This window comes from Marmota flaviventris, chromosome 20, assembly GCF_047511675.1.
Source record: "Marmota flaviventris isolate mMarFla1 chromosome 20, mMarFla1.hap1, whole genome shotgun sequence".
NCBI classification, from domain to species: domain Eukaryota; kingdom Metazoa; phylum Chordata; class Mammalia; order Rodentia; family Sciuridae; genus Marmota; species Marmota flaviventris.
Window position 1 is genome coordinate 1,647,094 of NC_092517.1, and position 13,635 is coordinate 1,660,728.

Consider the following 13,635-nt stretch of genomic DNA (forward strand, 5'->3'; position numbering starts at 1 on the left):
GAAGACATCCTAGAAAAAGCTGCATGCAGGGGACCAAACACGTCTGGTAGATACGGGACACTGGGCAAGACAGGTGCCAGGTCCCTGCAGGGGCAGCCGGGACAGTAGTCCACACCAGAGAAGCCCCTGGGGGTCAAAGGTGCGTAGAGACAGGTGTCCATCCATGCAGAGCTGGGCCCTGCTCAATCTCACGGCCTTTCTTTGGAGCAGAAGCTTCTGGGTCAGGCGGGGCTTGGTCTGCAGCGTGCACAGAAGGTGCAAGTCCTAGGAGAGTGTGTGGCAAAGACTTTCCTGACAGCCTCCGGCGGCCTCCAGCTCCGAGCCCGCAAAATTGGTTGAGGAGGACACCTAGTGGCCGTCCTGGGTTACTGCAGGCGGGAGTTTGCTGGGCTGACCTCCTTCTCCTCCGGCAATGCTGTGTGCACAAGCAACTGTCCGTAGCCCTGCAGGAAACAAAGGGAGAACAAAGCTCAATTCCTAATTCCCATCGACTCCACGGAACCAGCTGTCTTCTTGGGGAAGTGGTTTCCGTGTTTAGAAATAGCATTTTTTATAAAACAGACATAATTGTAACCATCTCATAGAATTACAGGATTCTGTGTGGCTGGGTGCTTCAGGGGTTAACGGAGCGCCCGGAACAAAGGAAACCCCTGGAAATGTGTCATCATCACTGTTTCTCAGGTGGCCCAGCAAGCCGATGGACCATAATATGCCACAGTATCAAATTAAAATACTAATGAAATTTAAATGCTAAATTTTAATAACATTTCATAGTCATTGGGTGGCAAGGGAAAAATTCAGGTGAGGTGAGGGAATCTCTCAGTGCCCAAAAAATGCCCCCATTGGCAAAATGAACCTTTTAGAAAACCCAAATTTACCCTAAAAGACCATGATGAACAGAATAGAAAAATGGTGGAGGAAGACAGGATCAGGTTACCGATTTCTCCTCCACCTCAGACTCTGAGATGGCTCGGCTTGCTCTGCCCTGTGCTAAGGCGTAGCAACTGGAGGGGACAAGTGTCACATGTGCTCTCTCCAGAAGAGGACAGAGCCCAGAGGAGCTGCCTAGACACTGCCCACGGCCACATGGCCAAGGCCAGGCCAGGAAGCCCCTCCAGGTGCCAATGGTCACGGGCCTCACGCTCCTCTTCCTTTCCATGCCCCTCCGCGGGCAGGTCAGGGTCAGGTCTCCTATTCCAGGGGGCAGTTTTATTGGTGCTGTGTTTTGCAAATAAAAACAAACAATGCCCGGTTGAATTTGAACTTGAAATGGACAGTGAGTGATTTCTAGTGTGCAGCTGTCTGTCCCATGAATGTGCTTTACCTGGCTGGAGTGTCCCCCTCTGCCCCATCGCCCAGGCAACCAGACATTACAATAAATAGAGCTTGCAGTTTCAGAATGGTGTGGGTCTGCTGGATTAGGCGGCCATGCCTGCACAGAGCACGGGTCAGGAATAACAAATGGCTTTAATAGAGCAGGAAGGGTCAACACTTAGGATTTTAGGCTTAAAGGCAAAGCCCCTCTGTGGCCCTGGCTGAGGGGCTGTGGTATAAGAAATGACAGGTCCGAGTTGGAATAAAATAAGGGAACTGCTTCCGGTTTCTGGGCTGCCGTCCTGCAAAGGTCCATTAGTTTGAGATCTTCAGCTCCAAGCAACGTCAATTATTTCTTTGGCAGAACAATATTCTCAGCCCCAATGATTCGCTTCCACAGTGTAATGGGAAAGGCTGAGCACGTGTGAAATCCGTCCTTTGGAAATATTAAGGATCACGTTGCCCACCTGGAGCCCAAGCGTCAGCAAGCCACAGCGCTTGGAGCTCAGGGGGTGGAATCCATTGTCAGTGACTTGTTCTTCTTAATGCTGCTGCACACAGACGGAGGAGAAAATATTTCAGGGCTGGTCTGAATAATTCCTATAACTGGAGAAAATTTCAGGAACGAGTCTCTCTCTCTCTCTCTCTCTCTCTCTCTCTCTCTCTCTCTCTCTCTCTCAGCGGGGAATGGGGCTTAACCACTGAGCCACATCACCAGCCCTTTTTATTTTTTATTTAGAGACAGGGTCCCACGAAGTTGCATAAGGTCTCACTAAGTTGCTGAGGCTGGCTTTGAACTCTCCATCCTCCTGCCTCAGCCTCCCGAGTTCCTGGACTTACAGGTGTGTGCCATGGCATCTAGAGAGAGGAATTAGCTTTTGAATGATGGAAGAGCCTAATGCACATGTTTGATGGGGGTTAAGGTAACTGCCCGATGTGAGCAGCCATTGCAGTTGGTGATCCGAACCGTCTACCCAGCGAGATGCCTCCAGGTCCCTCCTGAGTAGACAGACGCAGGGCACCAACCACGGCCTTTAACAACTACCACTCTCAGCTGGCTGGTGTGGACCTGGGGTTTTCCTCCCCCGAAGGACTCCAGGCTCCCAGGGACCGGGGACCTGCCTACGTAATCACGTGTTCCCTTCTGAATGGAGACAAATCCCTTGCCCAGCCGGGTGGTGGAACTGCGCGGGTCGTACATGCTGCTTCCGTCGGCTGGCACTGCTGTGGATAGAAAGCCACCAACCAAGTGATCTGAGCCACAGCAATGGGCACCAGGTGCCAGTGTGGGTGGAGATGGAGGCACCGAGGGCAGCCCTCGAGGGCTGAGGTGGCTCGGTGGCGCCCTGCTTCTCCCGCTGGCTGTCCATCTTGGTCTTCCTAGGTGTGGGGCACCCCCTCTCTCCTTGTCTTCACGTGGCCCCTCCCTGCCTGTTTCCCGACCCCAGCTCCCCCTCTGGTGAAGACAGGGTCGTATTGGTCCAGGGCCGGCCCTCATGACCTCTTATCTGTTAAGTTCCAGCAGAACTTTTGGGGGACACACAGTTCAACCTGTCACACGCCCAGGGGAGAAAGACACCCACACCCACAGGACAGGTTGAGGTTCTGCAATAAGATGGAACACAGAGTGATGGAGGCAGACCCCAGAAGAGGGACAGCCAGGTGACCAGGGACACACCTGCAGGCCAAGAGTGCCGAGGCTGGTGGAGAGTGAGCCAAAGCCAGGCAGAGAGAGGTCGGACGGCTCCTTCCTTCGAGGTGCCAGAAGGACCCACCTGGCCAGCTGCCGGATCCAGAGTTAAAGTTCTGCTTTGTTTCACATTGTAGACTAACGGGATCTGGCTATTTTAAAAACCCTTCTCAGCACCTTTTGGCGTTTTTTCTTTGGGCCATGCTGGGTGGAACCCAGGCCCTGCACATGCTAGACCCGGGGCTGTGCGCCTAGCTGCACCTCCTGCCCTTTATTTGATTTTGTCTTGAGGCCGAGTCTGGCTAAGTTGCCCAGGCTGCCCTGGAACTTGTGATCCTCCTCAGAGTAGGGACCACACAAGTTGCGTGGACCGTGGGCCTTTAGCTTTCTTCTCTTTGGGGGACGGAAGAGGAATTCTGGGAATAAGTCAAATCTGGGAAGTGGGAAAAGGCTCCTGTGCGTGCTGAGCTGTGCGACCATCACATGCAAATGGCTGAAAAGCCGAAAAGCCCAGTTCCCGCTGCGTGGAGGCCTGGGCTGTAGAGAGAGAAGGTGGCCCAAACGGTGACGGGAGACCACAGAGGGTCTGCCTGGCCGTGCAGAGAGGCTCCCTGCAGCTCTCCTTTCAACCTCTCCCTTCCCCGGAGGAGGTACCGCGACCCTCCCACTTCACAGGTGAACTCACTCTGGCCTTGTGAGGTCCCTTTCCCATCCTGCAGACAGGAATGAGAAAGCCGGTCCCTCTGAGAAGGAGGCAGGGACCGTGCAGGTCCAGTACCACACAGAGCCGGTGACCCATGCCCACGGCTGCCCTCCCTGGGAGTAGTGCCACACAGCCACTTTAGAAATGAGCCCTGCCTGTAAAGATCCTCTTTAGTTACTTATGGTAACCAGATCCTTTGACTAGAGTCCCGTTTGGAAAACCCCCCTGAAATCCATGTTTTTAATAAGCTAACAGTTCCAGCTCTGGCTACCACCAGCACCTGGCTCATCAAATGGTCATTTACAGGTTAGATGCATAAAGTGCTAGCCCAGCCACCAAGGGCTGGCTTTTCAAAGGTCATGGGACATCTCCTGTGGGATAGGACTGGCTCGGTCTCAACAGGGGGATAAAGTGGCCTGGGCATCTACCAAGACTCTCAACGGGTGCAGCCCTGTGTCCCCGCCAGGCAGTATTGAAAGCTACCTTGGCACAGACTAGCCAGCTAATCGCAGAGACTCTGAAGGAGAAAGGAAAGAGTTCCAAACTCAGAGTCCCTAGATTCTGATCAAAAATATACTTTAAAAAAATACATGTACTTTTATGTGGTGCTGAGGATCAAACCCAGCGCCTCACATGTACTAGGCAAGCACTTTCCCGCTGAGCCACAACCCCAGCCCTCAACAACGGACTTCTAACAAGTAGAACAATGACTCCAACCTGGCCCTCTGCCTCTGGTCATTCATTAGTAATTTACTCATTAACAAAGCTACTGTTATCCCTTCTTATAATCTGAGAAAGACTGTACGTGCATGTATCATTTTAAACAGGCCAATGTATCAATGATCAATAAACATGTACTGATTATTAACTCATTATTAAAGACTGATTTATCAATAATGATTCCCTGGCATAGACTGCTCTTGAATCAACAACAAAAAAAGCCAGTCTGAAAAGATCAAATTTTGGGCATGTTTTTTTTTTTTTGAGGGGGGCAGGTACCAGGGATTGAACTCAGGGGGACTCAACCACCAAGCCACGTCCCCAGCCCAGTTGTGTATTTTATTTAGAGACAGGGTCTCACTGAGTTGCTCAGTGCCTCCCTTTTGCTGAGGCTGGCTTTGAACTCACGATCCTCCCGTCTCCACCTCCCAGAGGCTGAGATTACAGGCGTGTGCCACTGTGCCCGGCTAATTTTGTGCATCTTGATTTTGTAAAGTCACAGCAGCAAGAGGACTGTGGCAGATGGCTGATCCAAGGGAAACACCTAGCTGCTGTCATCAATCTGACTTCTCCACCTGTGTGTGGTCTAGTACAGTAAACGTTGCCGTGTTCCTTGGGTACGTACGGCCACAGGTTTTCGACCAATAGTTGCCTGATGGCACCAAACATGCTCTAGCAGCTTCCAAAGTTCCTGGTGAGCGCGCTGGTGCATGGGTACAGAACAGCTCCTCCTCTCCCAGACAGACGTTAGGGGAACCTCATCACCTGCTGCCTTTGTCCTCTGGTACCTGGGTGTTCCCTGGGGGCCCCTCCATGTGTCCCCTCGTGTCCTCTGGATTCCCAGTACTGCTGACATTTTGGGTTGGTGAAGCCTCAGCACGGGAGGCAGGGCTGCCCATCTGTCTTGCTGAGCCCTCACTGTCCGCTCTGCCCACGGTTAAGTCATGGAGGTTTGGGTTCTTTGCCACCTGCCTGGGTGGACGCCTGCCCCACCAGGTGGAGCTCTGTCTTGTGCCCCGGTGCTGAGTCTCCCATCCCCCAAGGAGGCTGCCTTTTACAGACCACGACAAAGGGCCGGTGCCTGCTGACGTCCACGGGGGTTTGGTCCTTGGAGACGTGGCAGGAACAGGGAGCTGGAGAAGGTCTTCTTCCTTGCCACCCCCAGCAGCTAGGCCAGGTGCACTCTCCGCCACAAGCCACACCTCCGGCCAGATGGGTCCTCCTCCTGGGTGACAGCTCCTTCCCTGAACTCCACAGCCCCCCTCCTGCTGCCCCGTGGGTCTGAACGTGTGGAAACCTCTCTGTGCCAGTCCCCCACCTCTGCCTCGAGGGTACCACGTTTCCCTGTGATCCGATTTGTTCATCACCTGCCTATTTTTAGCCGCCACAGTCCCTCAGAGGGCCTTGGGATCATCCAGGTAGATGATGGCATCGCAGTCAGCCAGCACCTGCCACACAGCAGGCACTAAGAAGTCGTCTTGCCAGGAGCAGTGACCACGCCTGTCATCTCAGTGGCTCCGGAGGCTGAGGAAGGAGGATTCCAAGTTCAAAGCCAGCCTCAGCAACGCAGCAAGACCCTGCCTCAAAATAAAAAGGGGCTGGAGATGTGGCTCAGGGGTACAGCACCCCGGGTTCAGTCCCAGCACTGCGGGAGGAGGAAGAGGGAGAGGTTGTGCTCTTATTTGTAAGGAGACGGGGTGAAAGCAGCAAGCTAGTTTTCTTGGGATGTGACCTGCCTACTCGTACTTCCCCTGTCCTGCCTCTTCTCCTTCCTGTACCTCCCCCTCTCTCTTCGCTCCACCGCCAGCCTCTGAGGAGGCGCCAAGATGCAGAGGGAGCGTCAGGAGCTCTGAGCTGGACCTGTCAGGGCCTCGTCTTGGGCACGGTGCTCTTACCTAGCAATAAATATACTCGCTCTTTCCTTGCTGTTGATGCTGCATCTGTACTCCATGGGTCAGAAGTTTAAAAGGAGAAAAGGGGTGAGGGGTACCCCAAACTCCTAACGGTAGTTGCATTATGGCTCTCCACAAATGGCTTTCATGGGGCTGAAGACCGGCTTCACCCCAGACACCAGCTTGATTGACAGTAGCTGCCGGCCCGAGGCTTGGTGAGGGAACACCATGATGGATTGGAAATGTCTGCCTCAGACATGACAGAAGCCCCTGGCAATCCAAGTGCCGCGTACTCTCCATGCCTGATCTGAAATACAAGCCTCGGCCGCTGGTCGCAGTTGATTTTCTGCTGGGTCATGCCCTGACCTGGCCCTGGAGACTGAGCACACACTCTAAAAGCAATTGGGAAGTTTTGCTGCTTATCTATCTAGACTAATGTACAAGAACTAATTTTATACCGATTGGAATTATTATTTGATTTAAATAACTGGACAATGAACAGACAGTATGTGTGTATTTGGGCTCCTAAGAGGAGTTTGAGATCATACATATATTCTGATGCCAAGAAAGGAGAAATAACTCTTAGGACCAATGCAAGAGATTTACACTAAGTCAAAACACACTCGTGATTGTTATTTTTAGGTTTCCACGAGACTTTGGAATGCCATATCTCTTCATTCTTGAAACATGATTCAAAAAGAGGACGATCGTGATGATAGACATCTACAGGCTCTGACACGTAAGAGCCCCAAACGTAATTCTAGGCAAAACCACAACAGAATAATTTGTCCACCCCAAGTATCATCTGCGCTAACGTTCAAACCCTGTGTCCTCCGCCCCGCCTCTCCCCTGAGCCTCTCCCGGTGTTGCTCTGGTTGCTGGGTGGTGGTTGCTAGATACCATCTGATGTTCTGTAATCCCCAGATTGCATTTCAATGGATTGCAGTTGGACACAGATTTTTTTTTTTTTCAATTTTAGAAGCTTCCATCATACCCATAAGTATTTTTTAAGGTGACACCAGTTTGTGTTCCTTGGAAACCTTTGCTGGGTAGTCAGGGCATGTCTGTAAACCAAAGGCAGGAAGCGAGGGTTATAAATCCACCTCTTAATGATGTTTTCTGGGAGAAAATCTGAAGCCAACGGGGCAAAGTTTGTTTGGAGGCGTCTAGCATATGCCACTTTCATTCACTTAAAAATAGAAACCAGGAACTATGTGAAGTACTTAGGGAATGACATCCGTCACAGGATTAGGGACCCAGTGACAGAAAAAAGAAAATGGCGGTGGGGGTGGGGGGGTGACCACAAATAACTCTGTGGTTCTGATTGTCCCCGGTAGTTCTCGTGCCGATTCTCCTTGGGAGGGTTCAAGTCTGACCTGGGAAGAACAGACATTTCCAAAGGTGGAATTCTGAAGATGGTGAGGGCTGTGTTGTTAGAGGTTGGCCGGGGCGTGTAATATGAGCCAGCAGAACTGGAAAGCTCCGTGATAACCTTGCCTTCTGACTGCGCCTGCAGAACACAGGGAAAGGGGCTCAGACTCTCCTCTGTGGCATTTTGTCACCTCTAATTCCACAAGTTTATCTGGATCGACAGGAGCACGCAGGGTGAGCCAGCGCGACTTTTGCAGCTCAAAGCCTAGCTACAGTAAGGCTGGCATTTTGGGGCGTTGATTGGTTATGTGGGGTCCGAGCTGTTTAAACGAGGTCACACCCGCCCGCTGTGTAAGCCGACACTGGCTCCTCATGTGGCACAATTGCAAGGTGAAGATGTGTCTGGATGGCGTGGGAGGTAAATTCCAACACGCGCTCAGCGGCACCATTGGGCTCTGAGAAGGGCAGAAGCTGATGCAAGGGGTGGATTTCTTAGTGCTCCTCCTGAACTTGCAAACATTTTTTTTGGGGGGGGCGGGAGCGGGGGTACCAGAAATTGAACTCAGGGGCACTTAACCACTGAGCCACATCCCCAGCCCTATTATGTATTTTTATTTAGAGATGGGGTCTTGCTAAGTAGCTTCCACCCTGATTTTATGGAGGCTGGCTTGGAACTCACGCTCCTCCTGCCTCAGCCTCCCAAGCCACTGAGAGGACAGGAGTGCACCACCATGCCCAGCCTTGATTTTCAAACTTATCAAATTATTTTTTCTATACATATCTTGCATTTCTCCTCAAAACTCCTGAGTGACTCATTCATCTATTCAGGCAGAACATTTAATTAATTTTTTGATAGTTTTATAACACGTTCAACCTTGTTGCTGCTGTTCTTTGGCACTGGGGATTGAACCCGGGGGTACTTTACCACGGAGCTACATCCTCAGCCCTTTTTATTTTTTTATTCTGAGACAGGATGTTGCTAGGTTACCCAAGTCGGCCTTGAACTTGTGATCCTCCTGCCTCAGCCTCCCGAGCGTCCGAGATGACAGGCCTGGCTGCTGGATGACTCTTCGTAGGTGCTGAGCTGTGCAAAGACTTAAAGAACTGGTCTGGCCCTTGTTGTTAGGAAGCCTTCGGGTCCTTGAGACACTGGCAAAACTTTTGTTGCGAAGAATGCAAGAAATGACCAAGAAAGATGGTTTTGCTAACCGTTTTCTTCTATCTGTTAGAATGTCATCTCTCCTCCCTTTTACACCGTGAGGAAACGGGGCAGAGGTGTTCACTGAAGTCACTACTATTCAGAAAACATCTGCTGACCAAGGGCACGCCTAGGGCTCCCTGTCGGGAGGGGTAAGAGGTGATTACCAGTCCACGCTAACAGCTCATGCCACAGAAATCATCAAACATGGCAAAACTGACGTGAGAGAAGACAGCAGAACCCCGAGACAGAACCAACACCCAACAAAACGGTCAGCGAGAGGAGTCCTCGCGTCCACAAAGGTGCACCGTGAAACCCTGTTCTAACAAGTGGACAGGCTGCCGGGTGGGAAGAACAGGGGAGTCTCCTTGGGGAGTGAGTGACCTGGGTCACTCCATGACATTCAGATTGGCCACCTGGGGAGGTGGACCAGTGGGGTGCAGTCCAGAGGCGTGGACAGGGGAGGGCGAGAGAGACGACTTCTTCAAGTCCAAAGCCGTGGGGATCCCTAATCCTGCACCGGTAGCTTCTCACCATGCCCAGGTGCTTGCTGGGCAGACTTCATGGGTCCCGCAGCCCCTAGAGGGTGTGGGCCTTTCACAGTGGGGAAGCTCACTTTGGGAGGTGATTTGCCCAGGGGAGCAGCTTCTGAAGAGGCCCCGCTTAGCAGGTCGCATTAACTGGGAAATGCAAGGTGCTGTCTGCTGTGCTGGATGCTCATGCACAGTGGGGACAGGAAGACAAAGACTGATCCTGAAGCCCTCTCCAGAAAACCTGACTCCACCCACCCACCGGGAGCGTTCCCCTGAGTGCTGGAAAACTATTAGATTTAAAAGTGCCACCAAAGGGACTTAAACCTCAACAAAAATGTGGTCCATTTGAATTTGACATTGGGAAAAAAAATTAGGGATTCGCATGTGCACTCATTTCTTCACTGTTATTTTGCTTGGGTGCTACGTTGATGCTACTGAGTTCAATAATCTAACATGCCACCACCCTTAGTCTAGAGGGAATGGTGTGACGATAAGTGGGTGTGCATGCAGAGGACACCTGTTGTACTTTTGACATTGAGCAGGGTTTGCTGCCCGACATGCACAGGAGCCCAAACCATGGCACCAGGCTCTGCAGAGAAAGGGATTTGCACACACTATTGGCAAGGAGGCCAGGAGTGCTAGGCTCATGTCCGCCTCCCCAGCCAGCCAGGCAGGAGTGAGGGAACTGATGATAGGAATCGGTCGCCCTCGGGCAGCTGCAGGTCACACCCCATCAGTCCTGCTAACCAGGCTCTGGGAGCCCCGTCAGCTACTGCCTGAGAACACCCAGAAGCAGCCCACTCTCCTTTGCATGGTGACCACTGCAGCCTGCGGCACCATCTTCTCCACAGCAGTCTCCTAAAGCTCTTCCTGTTTCCACTTTTGTCCCATGAAGCCCGTTGCCTCCCTGCCGAGGGCTGATTTGTTCATTTTTGCAGTACTGGGGGTTGAACCCAGGGGCGCGCTAGCTCTAAGCCACACCGCCAGCCCTTTCACTTTGTTTTTTCAGTTTTGAGACAGGGTCTGGCTAAGTTGCCCAAGCTGGCCTCTACCCTGCAATCCTCTTGCCTCGACCTCCCGAGTTGATAGAAATACAGGCGTGAGCCACCACACCAGGAGGATTTTCTTATACAGATCATTTTGCTTCTTACGGTGGCTTCTGATGGCACATAGCATACAAGAGGACTTCCTCACCATGTCCTCCAAGGTTTTTCATGGTCGGGCATCTTCTCAGCTCCCCAAATTTGCCTCACATCGTTGTCGTCCTCACTTAGGAGCCCCCACTGTGACTGGAGAGAGGTGGGAGGGAGGCACAGGAACAGCTACACTGGGAAATGACAGGTGCTGTCAGCATCAATTGTCCCTCAGGAGGTGGAGATCCACCCCACTCCAACACATCCGCTTTGAGCCTGTTCCTTCTGGGAACATTGTTACTGGGGGTCACAATGTCCTGGGGCAGCCACAGCCTCTGGAGAATATTTAACAGAATACACCATCCGAGGCTCAGCGTGGCTCTCGGGCCTCAGGACAGAAGGAGGGGAGCGGCTCAGCCGGGTTTGGGCTCTGCAGCAAGTGGACTTTCAAACTCCTGTCTGCAGGGATCCATGGCCATGCTTCACACACAAGCACAGCCAGGAAGAATTCATTCCCAGGAAAGTACCACTCCCTGGGGCTCACAGAACACGCGCCTCGTCACAAATGAAAACCCAGGGCTGGTCTCCCCGTCCGACCACGGATTCATCTTTGCAGAAGGAGAAGCTGAGCAGAGCCCTTGCGGGGGGCACCATGGGTCTGTGCACAAACTCGATTAATCACAGAGTCAGAACGCTCACTCCTCCCAGGAAAGACGGCCACGGGTTCCCCAAAGTGAGAACAGACGGCACGGGGACAAGATTGGAAACAGCCTTGAAGGACGAAGTCGTGACATTGATTAAGAGCATGGCGGAAAGCACTCCAACAGGTTGACAGTGAGCACTCTTGTGATTTTAATTTTTCCTTTTTGCTTATACGCATTAGAAGATATCTTTTTTTTTTTTTTTATAATGAACATAGGTGACATGTACTTAAAATCAAGTTATTTGAAAGACCGAGGAAGCTTGCCTCTGGTGACCTTATCTTTCTGCCACGTCTCTGGAAGTGGACCAGAGGAGGGTTACAGGTCCGTTGGTAAGATTTGATAAAATTCCCCAGACGCTGCACAAGCGTCAGGTTACTCTTCTAGAGTTTCCAGAAGCTTCGGCCTTTTCTCCAGTGTCTTGGGTGCTTCTTGAGTAACACAGTTGGGTGGCTCCAGCCCTCTCCTTGTGTTTCAGTTGACTGAAGTGGTCTCGCCCCGGGTCCTCGGGTGTCTGTGCCAACAGCCTTGAGATTCTTTTTTTTCCACCTGTCAATCGCCTACTTTTTAAAAAGTTTCACCTTTTGCTTACAGTTTTATTGTCCCTTTGCCCTGCTTGAAGTGTCCGCATCACAAGTGTGCAGATAGATCCATCTGGCAAACGTGCTCACCGCTGCAGCCGGCACCCCAGTTAAGACTTAGCTGGTGCCCCCCCCAAAGCCCCAGTCAGGTGCCAACCTTCCAGCCCATCCCAGCTCTGGGAACAGCTGCTGTGTGCATCTCCGACTCCAGGGTCTCACTTGCCCGCTCTGATCTCCACCTGAGCCACACCCTGCCGCCTGGGCTCTTCTGCCTCTGACTTGGCTCCGTCTCACTGCTGCAGATCCACGGTTGGTTTTAATCGCTGAGCAGTCTGCCCTTTTACGCCTACAACACAGTTGGTTTCTCCATTCCTCTGTTGATGGACTTAATGCTATCAAATTTTTATACGAGTTTTTCTATTCTGAAATAATATAAAAATGAATAGGACTTCACTTATACAAGCAGACTGATCACCTGGCTTTGCTTCAATCATTTTTGTTCAACATCTTTTTCTGATCTTTTTTAATTTCAGTGAAAGATACATAACCAAAAAATGGACTACCTTAATTTTTTTAAAAAAATTTTTTAGTTGTCATTGGACCTTTATTTTATTTATTTAAATGTCGTGCTGAGGATTGAACCCAGTGCCTCCCACGGGCTAGGTGAGCGCTGTACCACTGAGCCACAACCCCAACCCTTTATCTTTTATTTTTCCCTTCGGTCCTGGGGCTGGACCCTGAAGGAGCTTGCTGTGCTCCAACCCCGAGCTACACCCTGGTCCTGTGTTAATCATCTTAAGTGTACAGTTCAGAGGTGTCAGGTCCAGCACTCTCATCGCTGTGCTCGGATCTCCAGAACCTTCTGCAGAACTGGAATTGCACACCCATTAACTTCCCCCCAGCTCCCCACTCCCCGTCCTGCCACCCACCATGCTACTTGTTTTCTGTGTGGTTGACGGCTCCGGGGACCTCGATTCCGCGGAACCATCTGGGGTTCCTCTGGTCTATCTCACCCAACGTCCTCACGTTCACCCACGACGCTGTGGCAGGTGACAGGGTCGGCTTCTGTTTTGAGACAGAGCCCTATTCCATCCCCTTTACTTGCACGTTTTGCTCATCTCTTCATCTGTTGATTGACGCTTGGCCGCTGCCCTGCTGGCTGTCGTGAATGACTTGCTGGGAACATGGACGTGTGCGCTGGGGACCCTGGCTTCAGCTCTCGGGGCTGTCTGCCCAGAGTGGGGTTGTGAGGGCACGTGGAACCCTCATGCTTCATTTTTCTGGCAGAATCACCACACTGATGTCCAGGGCGCCTGCACCCTCTGTGCCCCCCCCAACTGGGCTCAGCTGAAGGGTCAAAAACCCCAGTGAGGGTGATATCCCGCCCGCCCCTTGCTCTGCCCAGAAGGAGCCGCACCTCGCATGCTTCTCTGTGGACGTTTTATGTCCCTCTGTTAGCCTTTTATGTCCCTCTGTTGACTTTTTATATCCTTCTGTTGACTTTTCGTCTGTCATTGTGGGTGAAATGTCTGCTGCCGCTCAGATTCTTGATGTTGTGGAAATGTGTTTTCTCTTTGGAGCTTGCTTGGAAGTTCTGCAGATTTACTCCAAGGTGTCTAGGTATCACCAGGCGGAGGTGTTTTAAAATTGTATAAATGTACAAATTGGTTTTGCCTGGAATGAACAAATGTTAAAATGCTAAAAATACTGTTTTTGTTGATTATCAGTTTTTGTGACCATATAATTTGAACTCCTGATCCACTTTACTTACTGTCTTCTCCTTAAAAAAAAGAGAAAGA

The 13,635-nt window shown here is 51.5% G+C and overlaps 1 long non-coding RNA gene across 1 annotated transcript in view; it reads right to left on the bottom strand.

The window, feature by feature from the left end:
• LOC139703028 (uncharacterized) overlaps positions 1 to 13,635 on the bottom strand; it is a 22,991-nt gene continuing 9,356 nt past the window's right edge. Inside the window, exon 3 of the long non-coding RNA XR_011705557.1 lies at positions 1 to 443. This is a non-coding gene — a long non-coding RNA (uncharacterized lncRNA). The remainder of the gene's footprint in view (positions 444 to 13,635) is intronic.